Source organism: Phaethon aethereus, assembly GCF_964289735.1.
Source record: "Phaethon aethereus genome assembly, chromosome: 7".
Lineage (NCBI taxonomy): Eukaryota > Metazoa > Chordata > Aves > Phaethontiformes > Phaethontidae > Phaethon > Phaethon aethereus.
In genome coordinates this window covers 17,065,973-17,080,910 of record NC_138583.1, presented here as the reverse complement: position 1 = coordinate 17,080,910, position 14,938 = coordinate 17,065,973, and positions in this window count along the sequence as shown.

Genomic DNA, 14,938 nt, shown 5'->3' with positions numbered 1-14,938 from the left:
TTCAAACCATGCAGACACTCTGCTCATTGCTGTTGTGCCCTGAGTGCTCAGTGACTCTGTTCCTGTAAAGTCACTGAACAGTCTCACTGCATTCAGGGAGAATTTAAAAAGTCCTAAATGCCTATTTCATCTGTTGTATACCTAGTCTATTCTAGACATTCTGGGAAAGCATTTGCAAGGTAGGATGTGAGCCATCAGCTGACTCCTTAACTTTTTGATGTATGCACAGATGAAAGTCCTTCTATGAGCAGTTGTTTCCAGAGTTTAAGGGTGTGTGAGTGAATCATTTCTCACAGGAATGACAAAACGCAGTCCCTAGTGAGCTAGCTAGCCCTTAAACACTCACTATATAAAATGCCTTTTTTTTTTTTTTTTTTTAAAGCTAAAACTGAATGGGGAATCCGAGGTACATGCAATGTAATTCCTCAGGCTGGAATTTGCTCAGGACTTCTTGCAAGAGCACAATGGAGTTTGCAGTCATCACATTTGTCAGGATGTCAATTGTACAAGACAGGATTTCTCTAACATGTAGTAGTGGCACATTATCAGTGGGCACATTTATTACTGGTTTATTAGTGATTCAGAACGGAAAAATGCTTCTAAATGAATAGCTTTAGTCACTTCTTGCTACAGCCTGCACTTTCCATAGAAACTCCCCAATCAAACATATTGACCCAATTCTCTCTAGGTGTAACTTCTCCAGTCACAGGGAAATAGCTCAGAGAGCGTTATTGGTTGCGATTTGACCTGTATTTGTCAGTGCAGTGTGTCAGTGCACCAGCGCTAGAAAGCAAATGAAGGAATACAAATATTTTGGTATCATGAAGAAGCCTGCCTATCCTGCTCCTTCTTTGAAGATACATATATTATGAGGAGATGTGATGATGGGCAAAGAATCTCTCTCTTACCTGTGGTCAAGCCACAGCCAGAGCCTTCCCATCATTGTATTTTAAATTATAACTGTAATTTTTGTTTTAGCCTTTTCCAGAATAGATAAAACAAAATTTCAGGATATTTTCTTGAAGGTTGTAAGTGACTCAAAAAACCCATGTTCCCAACCTGCCAAGAGAAAGGCAGAGAGAGATATTTTGGCAAAACAAAAGCATTTAAAATGTCTGGAACCGCTTGAACTTCCCTATCTTATATAGGGAATGAAACAGCATACGGGAAATGTGCTGAATCACTCGCTGTCCTTTAATATACCACCATATAAAAGGTCTTTGCCCAGACTCAGTGGTGTCTTTACTTTACAGGCAAGCAATCAGCTGAAAGGAAAACTGACAAGCATGTCTTTCGACTCCACCTTTGTACTTTACTATATATTCAGGCTGATAGAAAGAACCTGCCTCGGAATAATTCATTAGCATTTTAAGGTTTATATAGGATATTCATTCTGTTAACAATTGAGGAAATCAATGCAAGGAGAAATGCTAAACAGTATAGTCTTTTTTTTGTATGGTGATTTGCCAGAAAGTTCTAGTACATGATTTTTAAGATCTCAACTCCAACAAACCCTGCCATGTTACACTACTTCACTGTAAATGCAAGTTAAATTTTTCTTCAATAAACCCATAAAAATAACAATCACACCCCACTGGTTTGCCATTAACAATAGTGTCCTTCTTTAGTATGGTGTCATTTCACCTTTCTGCCTTCACGTTACCTCCTCAACAACCGTGCTGGCTCTTGAGTTCTGCTCAGAGGAGCGCAGGGAAAATGGAAGTGGAGTAGTACATGGAAGAACACCGTTAGTTGTTATTCCCTCTAGTTTCAACAGTTATGCTCATATGAGTAGATGCTGTGCACCTAATAAATTGCAAATTGTTTGTGGTGGTAAATGAGGGAAGCTGCAATTCAGCTAAGCTGGGATCCCCATTCCTGAATGAATTTTTTGGGAGGTGGGTTGAGGGATACCAGGGAGCCTTATTCCAAACCACAACAGTAAGAGGATCTTTACTATTTATTTTATTGGGAATAGGTTCAAAATTGCACCAAGTAGCTGTGATGTTAATAATTTTTTAATGATGCTGCATGGCTAACTGGAGACATCTTACAGCAGAAACTGCTGAGCTACTTTTCTCCCAGAAAGGAACACCCAAATTCACAACTGATTTTTGAAACCTTAACCTAGGTCTTGCTGTAACAGTTTGAGATTAGTCTATATGTACACATTTGTGCTATTTTGAGACATTTGTGTTGTAAGCTATTCATAACTATCCTACTTTTTTTTTCTAAAATCCACACTACCAGTAAAAGAAAACATTCTATACTCAAACTGGAATTGTTTGCACTAATCATGTAGAGAAGTTAATTAACCTCTATAGCTTTCAAGCATAAGATTGAATAAACCTCTCATGATCTTGAAAAATGCATAAACTTCTGTGCGTTTTCCTTTTACCTTTTAAGCTCTGTAATATCTGCTTAAGAATTAAGCATTAGCCTGAACAAGTTCACCTTAATCATTCATAAGGAAAAAGAAAATGAAAGAGCTCTCATTCCCCAGAATAGGCAGGGGGGGAGGGAGCACACCATTAAGTGAACTTCATTTTGGTTTTGACACTTAGACAACTGCAAGTTTAGCATATCACTTAGCAGAGGTTAATGCTAACTGTCATTGGAATGAGCTGATGAAGTAATGATTAATATAGTCAGTGTTTGCAAATGAATTTCCCTGGTAAAATACAAATAAACCAAAGGACTTCTTAAGATGGTCATGTTTGAATTTCTCAGTTGAAAAAAAACAAGGTAAGTTGGGAGTCGGGTTCTTGCTACTTTTCAGTATTGTCCAAGCTTCTCTCCCTTTTCTTTTTTTATCACAAGTGCAATAGAATTTATCTCAACCTGCTCAATATTTTTTTAAGCAAAAGAGTATGTTCAAAAGGTCAAATAAAACCAAACTTTTTTCATTGATATACCTGTGAGATTCCACCCATTAGTTAATTTATAAGGTAGACAGGTTTATAACTGCTAAGCTAGCATGGTGTTTTACATCAATTATTTTAAAAAATCTTACAGAAGTGGGCAGTAAATTTAAGTGCTTTCTAACAGCTGTCTTCAAAGGCCATGACCCCATATCAGATATTCAATAAATCCTCTGTTGCGATAGTGAGTGCTTACATCATGCCAAAGACTATTTTAATTGTTCAATTTGGATATTAAATGCCAGGTGAATATTGATTTTATTTATTTATTCATTACAGCTTTTAGTCTTCTTGTTACTGAAGTTATTTAATTTACTAGCCAAACCTAGATTACTAATACTCACAAACTATGTCTAAGCCTGGTCATTCTGGTTCTGTTCTCAGGACATTGAAGTCAAAGGAGCTGCTCAGTTACATAAAGTACAGCATCTATATCAGTATTTGTAGACTTAGAATATTAGGCAGTTACTCTGCATAATTTTATGATTCTTATGAGTAAAGTATAAGGAGGAATTAAAGTCATGCCAAGTCATAGAGTACACTGCAGCTAAAAATTTCCAGTAGCCCCTGATGCTCGATGAAAGCTCCACGGTGCAGCACAATAAGACCCAACACGCTGCTTTCAATCCTCACCTGCAAGCGGGTCCCCAAATCCTGAAAGCCCAGTGGGCAAGGACTGCAGTCAGATATTCCAGGTATCTCATAGCTCATCAACCCTGAGCTTTCTGCTGAGGAGACAGGACCTGGGCATAATTTAGGTGGGCTTCTACATTTACTAAACTTGTAAAGAAATATCAAACTAACACCAGGCTATCTCAGAGGTTATCACAGTTGGCAACTAGTGGTTCCAGTATATTTTATCTCTGTGAGAAGAAATCTCCTCTTCTTTCCTTCTTGCACTTCCCAAAGTTAAGAACAACTGCATGTCTTCTCTTGGGGGCATATTTGTCACAATTAGGTAAGAGATATGTACTACAGTGTATGCCATTTCTTCCTCATTTTGGCTTCCTTCTCTACTGCAAAGTAATAGATCTGACTGCCTAGCGTGCTAAAAGAGTCATATTTCAGCAACACCCCAGGCTGTGTGTCTGAACAGCAGGTTTTTCCTCTGTTGTTCTATTGAAATTAAGTGCAATGGTTTGCTTTGTTCAGAATATTTTCTGTCTGGTTTTGCCTGTCTTTGTTTTCATCACTCCATGCTGGAACTTCTGGGCCATGAAACCTAACTAAGAGCACTACCACCTCGGTGAGATCCTGCCAACCACAGCACAGCAACTAATTGTGCTTTTTCAGTCAGAACCAGTGCTGCTCAAGGATCCCTTTAAACTGATGTTCTCCTCCTTTCCCTTTGGCAGATGACGTTTCCCCTCACCTGGAAATACTCAGGTGTAGTTATGGGTGACTCCAGTGATGCTAGGGATGAACTTGTCCCATTGAGTTATTCTCTTATAAACTTTCACTCAAGGATAGAAAACACAAGTAGGGACATACTGAATACTGTATTTCTATAAAAGACCTGATCCAAAGACCAGTGGAGTCAGTGGGAATCTTCCCAATAATTCCTGTATGCTTTGAATCAGATTATAAATGCTTTCAGTCAGGAATGTGACTCGAAAACAGATCCTACAGATGATCCAAGGTCATTGAGACAACTTGCTTCACTGAAAAGTGATGTGAGGGGCTAGAACTCTTTGATGTCCTTGTCATTGACTTTTATGCAGCACAGACAAACGTTTTGCCTTGTGAATAACATGTGAAAGATATGACCCTGGAGAATAAGGATTGAGAGAACAGAATTCAACCAATTTTGTTTTCCTGCCATGGGTTACTGTATTGTTCTGGCTGTGCAAGATCCAGACCTTGGAGTGCAGCTTGTGCAGCAGTCACTGAGAACCCTTCCCTGTCCCTTCTCGTTCGTTAGTTATGAGGGTTTTTATAGTCTTAGAACTTGCTTATCAGTCCTGAGTGTGTACTTGGGCTATGCTCTGTAATACAATTTACTCTCTCAGTTACTGTATTTCTATCTGAGAAACACAGCAATGAATGAACATGAAACTGTCTATTAGGTGAGACCAAAAGCACTGTGCATCATCAGGAAATAAGGTAAGAATGAAATGAAAACATTTCTTAGGGGCAGATAAAATGGCTTACAGGGGTTTCACACACTAATCCAGTCAACCAGCACTGTGATTACTGGAACCTTTACAGTGTAGTTTGACAAGTTGAAGTAGCAAGAACACTGTCATATTTGTATTATTATTTAGGTTACTTAAACCGCTGTACCTCAGGAATAATTCTTAATCCATCAGATTTTGAATACAATATAATAAAGCATAACTTAGTTCTGCTGGGAAAAAGCCTTCCCTGATACCTATAAAATCTCACGCATTAATGTTCCCATATATTTCTAAGGCAAATATAAGCAAAATAATCCATTAGTATTCAAAGAGGGAAATGTAATTACAAATAAAAATGTAAGATAACCACATCCACCTTCCCAAAAAGAGATTTACAGTAAAGAATAAGATGAAAGTGTTTGCTCTTAAACCTTTTTCACTGAGTAATTTCTAACAGAACAGACCTCTTTTCCTCTTGTTTCACTTAGCTGTCCCAAACCAAGTAAGGGCTATTTTATCTTCAGTTCTGAATTTCTGAGCTTGTGCTGTCGTTCAGCAGCTCTTCCTGGATAAAATACATCATCATTTACTCTATTAGAAAATAAATGTATGGATGTATTATGGAATTTGCATTCCATTACCTTGGTTTGCATGCCATAAAACATTTATTACACCCTTGGGCTACAGTCTTAATAATGACTGGGTGAAATGCACTAATGTGGTCTTGGCCTTGCTATAGAACAAAAGATTAATGCTCTTTGATGTCACCCAGCTAATAGTTGTGCTCGCCAATTTGTCCCTTCAAAAGACATTACAGTCACACAGACAATCCCTGTAAGACTAAAGTGAGCAAAAAATGTTTAAACCAAACGACAAGCTGAAGCCCAGTTAACCAAATGAGCATTACATTAGATTTTAATCTCTAAAAATAAAGGTATGCAAGTTCCCTTCAGCAAGGGAAGAAAGATCTTCCATGTTTTATTTCATCATCTCTTTTTCTGATTATACCCCGCTGACATCAAGTTTAAAAAAAGCCATCAATATTTTCTTATATTTTATGGCAGATACAAAATAACATTTTAGTTAAGCTCCTGGAAGGCATATATCAATACCCTCTATGATCCCAAGCCTCTCAGGCCCTTCTCATGTAATAAATTTCACTTGCCTCTGATAAAACTATTGAATTTTTTAGCTACCTGCTCCTCTTTAGAGAGAGGAGAAAGAAGTTGTCCTTTTAACCTTAAGAGACAACTTTGAGATTTTTAAACTTTTTTTTATAAAATGCATAGCCAATGTTGCTGTAGCTTATTTAAAAAAAACCCACAACAACAACAAAAAAACCCCCAACAAACTATTGCAATTAAACCACTCTGTCACACCAGCAAAAGTTGCAGCCTTGTCAGACTTCATGAATTGAGCAGTGGATCAATATCTGGATGACAGACATCAGGGGACAAACCGTAAGGAGAAGCCTTGTGGTACAGGAGGCAAGCATCCCCCTGAGCCTGTGTCCCAGCAGTATGAAGAGGGGTGTCTGGGCTGCTGGATGTGTCAACTTTCTAATGATCCTAAATTGAGAAAGAGGGCTTGGTTCACCATATGATGTAAATCAGCATTGCTATTTTGAAAGCAGTGGAGCGACAGTGACTTACACCAGCTCAGTATTTTGACAAGACTATTATTTGTCACACTGCTGTGTTCCAGTCTGGAGATATGGCACCATGCCCATTTGAATTTTCCAAATAGTTTCAACAGAGGGTTTTCCTGCTACTGCAATTTCAAATTTTGACCAAAAAAGTTTTGCAATATCCTTTACAATTGAAAACCAGCTGCTCGTATTTCCAACTAGAGGTGGCTGTGCTTCTGCGGTGAAGGAAGCCTGTATCTGTTTGAAGCAAAGCTGTTTGCAATTATGTAATGTAAAGCACCAGATATATAATCAGCATGTACTAGACTAAAATCCTTTCAAAGCTCTAGTGTATTGACTGACAGGCTATCCAAAAGCACGCTTATATAGCATAAAAAAATTATAAAGCTTTCAAAAACACTAAAGTAACGGTCATAAGACAATCCTTTACAAGCAGTTGTGATTAACATAGCAGATGAGCCAAAGTGAACATCGTTTTTTCTTTCTTTTTTTTCTTTTATATTGCAAGAGAAAGCACAGTCTGTTGCAAAAGTCCCAGTGCACAAGGAATATGGCAACACAGAGAGGAAGCTAAGACTCTGTGATATCTTTTGATAAACAGATTATAAAAATGAGTGAAAAATTGAGGTTTGAATGGCAGATGGAAAATGTCTTTTTATAAATACAGCCCTGTGAATAGTAGCAAATACAGTGGTGTGCCTAACACTGGTTCTGCAAATGAGATGACGAGGAAATAATCCAGATTATGTTTTTTTTTCCCAAGATTTATTTTGAAGTAAACATGTTTAACACTAACTACATGGCAGGCCTTGTTTTGCTGTTTGTGTATATCATACGTATCAGACATATGATGTATGAAACATCAAGCATTAACAGTAGGGATAGATATCAGTAAACTTATATAGATTAGCAGTTTTAAAGGGAAATATTTACAAAACTCCAAAAGCCTGTGTAGAACTTCAATCATTATCTGTGCATAAGTATAAAAACATTTCTGTCTAAACATATATGTTTTACATTACAAAGGTAATGTCTTCACTTCAAACTCCAAAGCCTGAAGTAAAATGTAACAGGACCAGCCACGCAGATTTGAGGACCTAATATGGGGAATAACACAATGTTTAATTAAACAGCAGGGAAATTAACTATCTAAATGCCAGGACTTTTTAGCTGGCTGTGTAGAATCACCTTTCCTTCTCATTTTCAAAATGCGAGATTACCTGTAATGATCACAAGACAATTGGACTGCAGCCTTTAAAAAAACCCTCTACCAACATTGGTGTATGGGTCCGGGCAGTACCATAAGACACTTATTTCAAGCTAATTGCAAGTGCCACTTCCTCTGTCTGGCTGGATTTGTGATTTAAGTCTCTCGTCTAAGCCCTAGTTAAACCTGCCTCTCCTCAGCTTGAATTCTGGTGAACTCAGGGTCTGGTGTCTTTGTGTTTGGAAGCTGCTGAACTGTCTCTGCCTGCCTGCCAGATAACTGTTATAGGGAAGAATAAAGATATTCCACTTCCAGGTATAAAGTAGGCTGATCTCTTCATATTTCTCCTCCTGTATGAGCAGCAGATCTCTCTTGGCAACTGTGTTTATGCTGGCTTCTGCCTGTGTTTCTGCCTGTGTTTTCCCTTTGGCTGACTGGCGGGTCAGAAATTCTGCTGGGTTGCAGTTAGACTAGCAGCACCTAATTGTAGAGCCCAAAACAGAGAGGCCAGGCCTGTTCTGCTCCTCTGAACAAGCCCTTCCCAGCATGGCAGCCAGATGTGACTACTGTTTGGGTGAGTTAGCTACATCACAGTGTGACACTACAGCTCAGAATCACAAAACATCTGCCCCATGAGAAGTTGATCATTGCTTTTATCCCAGAGCTTGGTGGGTAACACATGTTATCACTGCCAACCTTGATTCCTCTCTCTCCTTACATGGATACCTTCCACAAACTGTGAAATAACTTTGCAAGACCAAATTTAACCATTAATTGACTACTACTAAACCAGCTTAAGGTCTTGAATCAAGAAGTGCCATGGCAGAATACAGAAGGTTGGTTGAGAGCTCCCACCTCCTTATGACTTCTGCATACTTCTTTATACTTCGCTAGGAGTTGTTTCTCTAAATCAATTACTTTTCAGGAAACAGAGCATCTAAAGTGTTCTTCTCTCCTCCCCCAACAATGCAAAACTGTGTGTTATGGTTAGTCCTTACTGTGATCCTATGTTATTTCCATCAGATTCTTGCTACTCATTAAGACAAATGTCTGTCTCACCTCTTACAATTTTACATTCACTCTATGGCCACAGACTCTATTTCAAAACTATCACTGAATTATCTTTTTTGCTTTTCTCATTTGTTTTCTTATTTTATACACACACAGTTCTGGCATGGCCAAAAAAAAGGTAGACTTTTCCAAGGTGTCCATGTTGAGACATCTACAGCTCTGATTTCCCTCAGTATTTGGCTTTTTACAAAAAAGATCCGAAGTTCAAAGTGAGGTTCCAGTCAACACCAAGTACAGTTTGAATGGGACACTGTTTCATGTTGATCACTTGAAGCTTAAGGAATGACACAGCTGGTGACTCCCTCTAAAGTATTAAGGTGGCTTGTTCAAGTCATATAAAAATTCTTTGGCAGAAGAAAGACAAGCTCCAATTCTTCACAGTGGCATTCAATGGTTTTAGCCATAACTGCTTTTTTCATATGTTTTATCTAGTGGAAGAAATGAGATAAGAATCCTACCACACACCAAGTTCATTGACAGCACTGTCCTGGGCACAGCATCCAACCTGTGCTCTGAATAGAGCAGTAGTTTTATGGAATAAATAAGATGCTTCATGATGTACATGCAAACGAACCAAAATAAGGCTGTGTGGCCAGTTTGGTTCTCATTACTTTAATCTTGATTGACAGACTTAGAACTACTAGAAGATGACTTCATCTATTGTTCCACATTTAAAACAGACAACGCTTACAGCATAACTGCTAGTTTATCTTCAAGGGCTTTTAGATTATTAGACCAATGCACAGACTTCTAGTGTTTAAATTATCAAGTGGTTGCCAAAGAAGGGCTATTATCCTCTCTCAGTGTTAGTCTTTAGAAAGGAATTACATAAACTTTATTAGAGTTTCACAGACAGCTGCTGACAGGGGAAGAGAGGAGACCCAATATTAGGCTCAGTTTCCAGGACATGAACTGCAGCTGTAAGTTTCTCTGCCCCTGTGAAACTAACTTCTTGGCTATACCTTTATACCTTTGCTCCTCTGTGGTGGGTTGAGCTGGGCTGGACACCAGGTGCCCATAAAAGCTGCTCCATCACTCCCCTCCTCAGCTGGACAGGGGAGAGAAAATATAATGAAAGGTTTGTGGGTTAAAGGGCAGGGAGAGATCATTCACTTATTACTGTCAAAGGCAAAACAGACTCAACTTAGGGAAATTAGTTTAATTTATTACCAATCAAATCAGAGTAGGATAATGAGAAATAAAACCAAATCTTAAAAACACCTTCTACCTACCCCTCCCTTCTTCCCAGGCTTAAATTTACTCCCAATTTTCTCTCCCTCCTCCCCACAGAGGCAGAGGGGGACAGGGAATGGGGGCTGTGGTCAGTTCATCACATGTTGTTTCTGCTGCTCCTTCCTCCTCAGAGGGAGGACTCCTCACACTCTGCCCTGCTCCAGCGTGGGGTCCCTCCCACGGGGGACAGTACTCCATGAATTTCTTCAATGTGAGTCCTTCCCATGGGCTGCACATCTTCACAAACTTCTCCAGCCAGGGTCTCTTCCATGGGGTGCAGTTATTCAGGAACAGAATACTCCCAGTGTGGGTCCCCCACAGAGTCACAAGTCCTGCCAGCAAACCTGCTCCAGCCTGAGCTCCTGCCAGAGGCCTGCTCCAGCATGGGCTTCCCACAGGGTCACAGCCTCTTTCGGGCATCTACCTTCTCCAGCATGAGGTCTTCCATGGGCTGCAAGTGGAGATCTGCTCCACTGTGGAGCTCCATGAGCTCCAGGGGCACAGCTGGCCTCACCATGGTCTTGACTGTGGGCTGCAGGGGAACCTCTGCTCTGGCAGCTGGACCACCTCCTGACCCTCCTTCTTCACTGACCTGGGGGTCTGCAGAGTTCTTTCTCTCACACGTTCTCACTCCTCTCTCCAGCTGCAATTGCTGTTGCCGTTTTGTTTTTCCTTTCTTAACTATGTTATCCCAGAGGCACTACCACCATCACTGATGGGCTCGGTCTTGGCCAGCAGTTGGGTCCATCTTGGAGCTGGCTGGCATGGGCTCTGTTGGACACAGGGGAAGCTTCTAGCAGCTTCTCACAGAAGCCACCCCTGTAGCTCCCCTGCTACCAAAATCTTGCCACAAAAACCCAATATACTTTTCCCACAACTCAATCTCCTCCATCTTCCACCTGCCATTCAGAGCTCTCAGCAATTGCAGAGAAAACCTTGCTTAACGTTGATGCTCTGGTCAGAAGCATGCATGCATCAGCACTGCGCGGCCCGTCTGGCTTTTCTGGCACAAAAGGCATGAAGGGGGTATGCGAAGTGGGTTATACATTGCACAGTGAGGAGAAACTAAACTGAGAGGCTATTCTTGAAGCATGCACTTCATGATGACATGTGTGTCCCAAGGGTGAAAAACATTATGTCCCCTGTGACTGCAAGGTGTTGTATGATGTGCAAGGTTGGCACAGTAAAGCTTTCAAAATTAAATTCTTATTTACGTCTCGCATATAGAACCTACTGCTATTTCTTAGTCACCTTTAAAGTGCCTTGTCTTAAAATCCACTCTCTCCCACTTTCCCACCCATGTAGTGCCACCAGACTGTAGAATTTAAAATCTCTTCCTTCAGCCTTACCAACTGCAATTACTTTAGTAAGTAATGGTTTAAAAAAATCTTATATTTCATGAAAAATCATCTTACTTCACTTACATACTGCCATTATTAGTATCTGAAGTGTCATACATTCATTTTGCTGCTGATGAGTTAGTTCTCTTTTCTGCCATGTATTATAATGCCTTCCAGGTCATGAACATAAATCAGTTATTCAAATTTTAAAAATCACATTCCTATTACAGATTTCATTGTATCCTAGAATGGGGACTTGCTTTGCATGAGAAAACATCTGTCCAACATTCATTCATAGCTTGAAAACAGGAAATTCTAACAGAAGGATGGCTTACTAAACTTTTTCTGCTTAGGCTATCTCAAGGAAAGTACTACAGCTCTTATGGCATAGCTCAATCTAAGAATAGTAACATATTATCTACCATAGCCGGTAATGATCATCTTGTGAGCACTAACCTTGCTTTTCAGTACAAGTGCTGACTTGGCCACAGCATCACTGTTTAAACTGGGGAAAAAAAAATCTGTTTGTGGAGTGCCTGTGTTTGACTAGCCCTTGGTCCTTGGCTAAGTAGCCCTTGGCTTAGTAGCCGTTGAATTCAAGGAGCTCTTGCACATTGAAAAAGTTGGAAAGGGGTAAATAAAACCATTTGCTATATGGCTGTCTTCTACTAATATGTTTCTGAATACTATAATCACTGCTGGCAGGTCAGTGTGCATCCTGCTTGCAGACATGTACATAGCCCACTTTTCCACGTGGTAGGTAACTTTCAGTGTACTTTGCAGATCATAATATTAAAATCTTAACAGGCAGATTCTGATAAACTGGGAGTGTTTTTTAAGGGAGTCATATATATCAAAGTTGTTAGGTGTTTTTTTTTTCTTCCTATATATGGAATTTGGAGATACCTATCAGTTACTTTGTTTTTTTTCTACAGACAGAAAGATAGTGGTTGCCCCATGTGGCTGAAAAAAAGGCAGTGGTTCACTGACTGAGTTTTCAGCACTTTTTATGGAAGGATAAGACATGGGTTATCTCTTGCAGGTTATCAGGACACATTTCAAAAAATCCATCTCCTGCAATGGGTAACAGCTGGTACAGCTGCCTCGTATCAGTCTTGTGCTAAGCCTGACAGAGATCAAACTCAGAAATTGAGGAAAAGGGCTTTTGCTGCAAGGCACAAGTGCATACAGTTCATTTAATTATTTCAGGAAGTAATGTATACTTTGCTTATTTCAGACCAAAACACATAATGGTTGTATCTTTCAATTACTTTTTGTACAATTAATTACAAGATGTTTTTGGCTTGCCTGGGTATCTGGTAGGAATGGTATGGTTGATCATTGCTGACTCAATTCTTTTCCTTCCAGTAAATCTTAAAGAATGTTATAGGATGATTTTTTTAGTAGGCTCTTTGTTATGGGAAACTCTACATGATGACATTCTGTGCAGCTCTTTTATTTGATATGTATGTGAGAACATTTGAGACCATAAGTAGACTTATTAATGTGCAGATGGCACTCAGATGTCTCTTTCTCCTATCACACCGGAAGGTTTAATCTCTTTGCTCTTGTAGAACCAGATCACTTGGGAGGCTAAAAGGCAAGCTGGACCAACCTCAATTCAGATAAAATGGAATTTGGAAGGATGTTCCTGAAGATGATTGCTGACAGGGTAAATGTTCTCTCTGTTCTAAAGAAGTATGACTACATTTTTATTTTTCTCTGGCAAAACCAGTATGTTCTTGTGACTTTCTGTACCTTTTTCAGTATTAGCAACTTTCGTACACAGGCAATTGAAAGAAAAACAGAACACTGGTGCCTCAAACTGCAAGCTCTGATGGCCAACTTATGGTAGGAATAAGTGTCATATGCCTGGTTTCTCATTCTATTCTAAATTCTGTGCAGAAGAGAGCATCAAGAGAAACCCAAAAGTTGTCATAGTGGCCATGATTTTCTTAGTCTGTCCTAAAAGCCCATCATGCAAATGAAAAGTGAAGGAACTGAATGTATAAGACCCTAGTAAGTCCCACCTGTACTGCAGTGAGGAAGGCTGAAAACTGCTGGAAGCATGGCAAATCACTGTTAAATACACCTCGGTTCTCAAACTGACTCTCGTTTGGGATATCTAGTCAATTTGGAGCAAGTAAAGCTTAGATTTAACCTTTAGCTATATGAATCAGTGAGCTGCATTGTAGTCTGTGAAGAGCCACTGATTCGGAAAAGCTGGTTTGCCCCTATGTTTTTATTAATGCAAGAGTACATAGAGCCATAAGCAATGTGTTTATATGTATTAAAAATCAAGAAAGGAATGAATAGAGTTCAAGGAAAAGCATGACAGAACAGGAAACACTTTTCCTACCTGGCACATTCCTCCATTCCAAATAATCGGTTGATGATATGTGCAATGAACAAAGAATCACTGCATGAAAAACTGCAGCCTCCCACAGTTATTGCTTTCCTCACGCTTCCTGCCAGAACAAGGGAATAAAAAGCTTTCAATTTGATGTCGACGTTATTTCCTTGAACGGTTTTGTTAAAGTGCTGAACGTACAGTTTGTTTGCTAGCAACGTTTGGATTTACGAGTTGCCAGTCTTGGAGACATTACTGTTTATCATGCATTTTCCTCCTGATTTCCCTTCTTTATCCTCCTGCCTTCAAACCTTTTTAAAGTCTTTCCATTGCCGATACTCGCTCTGATGCTAACTGGTAGTAATAGAGTGCTGTGCAGCTGTGGCACTGTAGCTTCCCTCTGGATAATGCTGACCACAGATTTAGCAGCATGTGCCAGCTCAGCACATCTTGATAACTCATAATCCCTACCATAGGTTTTTATAGTTTGTCTGGTCTACTGTAAATCTCTAACTCACTGTCATCGACAGAACTCTTGACCTGATTCATAGGCACCAGGAATTAAGCTCCTGTCACACTCGGTTAAAAGACGACACCATTTATACTGTGATATTATACAAACAAAAATAGATGCTCTTGAATATAGTGACTCATAGGACAGCATCAAAAGTCATGGTATTATTTTGACTCTTGTTAATTAAGCCAAGTAACTAAAAAGAAGGAGAAAAAAAATAAACTCACAAAAAACAACCCTGTGAACTAGCCAGCACTTAGAAGTACAGGCAGGTGATATTATCTTTTCTACTAACACATCTGTAATTTGGGGCAATCTACTGTGTAGTAAGAAAATCATGTACATTACTAAAAATAAATAGTTCTGCTTTTCTTTTCCCTTTGTCTTGCTGTGGATGTATAAGTTGTGTTCTAGTGGCAGATAGTCCTCAGTCCTATTGCAGTGTGTATTGGTTCTCAGCTATAGATAGATTCTGTCCCTCTAAGGAAAAAAGGACCTTGAAAGTACTAAAAGAAAAGAAAGAAAGAAATTAAATCA